Genomic DNA, 3,153 nt, shown 5'->3' on the forward strand with positions numbered 1-3,153 from the left:
ACAAACAATTTTTAAAACATGGTTATGCATCTATTACCTATGACAATATGGACCATACTCATTGAATTTGAATTGCCGCCCATTTGATTCTCTACCATCAAAATTAATACTCACTACCAATTGTATTACTTTAGAGCGAGATTTGTGTGAATAGTTTTTATACCCAACCTAGACTCGGCCTAAACCCAAACCCCACTTGTGTGATAAATGAGTTGGGTATGGGTGCATCTAACCACCAAGATCCCCAGTCCATTAAAAAAATGAATGGGCTATTTTTGACCTGGTCCCCATCTAAACCCCTATAAAATTTTAATGGGTTGGATCTGGCTTCAATATTTTGACCTGATTCTTAAATGGGTTAGCCTTGAGCCTCCCCTTAACCTAACCCATTTGCACCCTGACCCATAGATTCCAGCCTTGTGGTCTGTACCTGTGATGTCTATTTAGAATCAACACCATCTATTTATTGCACACACTTCTTTGTCTAAAGTGGGTGTCACTAACATATAAAATAACTCACTAAAGTTGTCTTACAAAATCTCTCCACGGTTAAAAAAATAATAATAATAAAAAACAAAAAGTTAGATAGCAATAGACTGCAAGTTTACATATAAAAGAATAATCTATAAAGCTTAGCAGAGTTCTATTTTCCACCACAAATTTCTTTACACAGCCTACAAACTCTAGGTGCATAGGTTGCAAAGATGCTAAGATAACAGAGCAAAAGTACTGAATTTATTGTCTTTCCCAATCATCTTCAAGGTATAGTTTTATATCATTTTCATTAATTCATGATTGCCTGACTGGATCTCATTTCATTATGTGTTGCTTTGAGTAATGCATTAAACCCTTTCAAAATCAAGGTCTATCTTGTGCACAAATTTGTTGGCTATGATTGGCCAGTTTCTTTTATTTTTATTTTTATTTTTTTTAATTTTTTAATTTTTTATTTTAACACACACGAACACACACCACCACCCACTCACACCGTAGTGGGATTTCACCGGTTATGGGTACTCGAACTCTCAACTAGGTGTTGAAACTCCTAAGAGTCTACCACCGGAGTGAGAGTAAGGACCAGCCCAGTTTCTTTCGAACGGTTCCTAAAGGGATAAAAAGTCACACCTAAAAGTCTTGCATGAGATTTGGAATAGCCTGAGTATTTATGTCACTTTTATCTTAGTGGGACCACCTAATGTTTGAGTAAGATGATAAACGTGCAGAGTGGTCCTATGTTCCATCACAGAGTTTCTATGGTAGGCGCCAACCTCTTCAATTTCTCTACTAGATGTGGTCCTCCGTGGATAAGGCTGGGATATGGTATCTATAAATTAGATTTTGGCCTTTGTTAATAACAGACGTGGTTGGACCATAGTGGGCCCATGCAACTATGAGGTATGTTAGTCTGCAGAAAATTTTCTAGATCAGGAGGTGGCCCAATAACGAGCCCTTGTACATGTTCTTTATCCATGCCGTTCATCTTTTTTGCCAGCTTATATTAGGGCACAAGCCTAAAAAAAAAAAGGCAAATCCAATACTCAATTGAACCACACCATAGGAAATATGTTGTGTGCAGCCACCACATATTAAGCGCGGAAGCAACTTTGGAAGGAATCAAATATGCAACAGAAAAATAGAAATTTGAGCAAATACAAAGCACATGGTGATTTTAGAAAAACATTTTCTTGAAAAATTCATGCTGTCAAACAACAAACAATCTACTATGAATAGGGAATTACAAGAGATGAACAACTTACGAATTCGAAACCCTTGTTTTCAAAGAAGAATTTCCTTTCTAATAACAAAGTTTGTATAATCCAATTCCAGAATTAGAAACAAAATTGCACACATACGTAGAAGTTGCGTGCGCCGTCAATCTAACCTTCAATCGATTGAGTCCGATCGATGATCTTCGATCAATCAATGCCACATGTTCGATCCAATCGAACATGCACAAAAGTGTCAAAAGATCTAACTTGGTTTTTCTAAAATAACTTGATCCATCAAGCACTAGTGTTCAAACATGTCTAGAGTTGTACATGAGTCGAGTTAACTCGGTTTGCTTACTCGACTCACCTTGGCTCGAAACTGGATTCGGATCGAGTCAAGTTGGCATTTGAAGCTTGAAAATTTTCAAAATGAGTTTGAGCTTGCCCGAGCTCAACTCGACTCTGCTTGAACTCTGACTTAAATCGACTCGGATCAATTCGACTTAGTGACTCAGTCATTTTGATCTTGATGTTGAACGCCGAGTTTTTTATAAAACGTCTCAACGAAGTGTTGTTCATATTAGATTATTCTTGAAATATGTATTCGAATGAAGATTGAAGAAATAAAAAATTAAAAAAAAAAACCTTTATATTATCAAAATTTTCACACATGTTAATCTTAATGCTACTTGGTAATTGTTTAATAAAATGCTTGCAAAGCATTGTTAGTAATTTGCTAAATAAGTTAGGTAGAAAATAAACACAATAATCCACAGTAAGTTTCAATTATAGCATCATTGTTACGAGCGCTTCCTGTGGTGTGATCGGTGCTTCATTTAACGAACCGGCAAAATGGACGGGCGGCGTAAATAAAAGTTATGTCGTAGTAGGGACCACGGAGCTTTCTCGGTTCCGAGCTGGGTAACGGAGGACGCGGGTTTCATGCGAAAACGAAGTTTATGCGCGGGGATGTTAGTTGGGCCCACTGTGCTGTTTGAGAGAAATCCACTCCGTCCATCCGTTTTACGGGATCATTGTAGGACATATGACAAAAAATGAGATGGATGTGACAAAAAATGAGATGGATGTAAAACTCAACTGAAACAAGAGGTAAAATTGGAGAAATAGTTTCCTACCATTGAAACCTTTTTAGGGTCCACCTTGATGTTTATATCCCATCCAAACCGTTAATAAGGTCATTCTCACTGAGATGAACTGAAATCACAAAAAAAAAAAAAAAAAAAAAAATAAAAAAAAAAAACTTGATACGAAGCTTTTGTAGTCGTACGAATGTTTCAACTGTGATCGCTAAATCCCCACTGTTTCCTCACGTGTGGAACACTCGAGTTTTGCATCCACTCCGGTTTTGGTCTCGTGTTTTAAAATGATCTCCAAAAACGGATGGACGGGTTGGATTTCTGTCGAACATCACGGTGGGGTCACT

This window comes from Magnolia sinica, chromosome 9 (genome assembly GCF_029962835.1).
Source record: "Magnolia sinica isolate HGM2019 chromosome 9, MsV1, whole genome shotgun sequence".
Classification (NCBI taxonomy): Eukaryota; Viridiplantae; Streptophyta; class Magnoliopsida; order Magnoliales; family Magnoliaceae; genus Magnolia; species Magnolia sinica.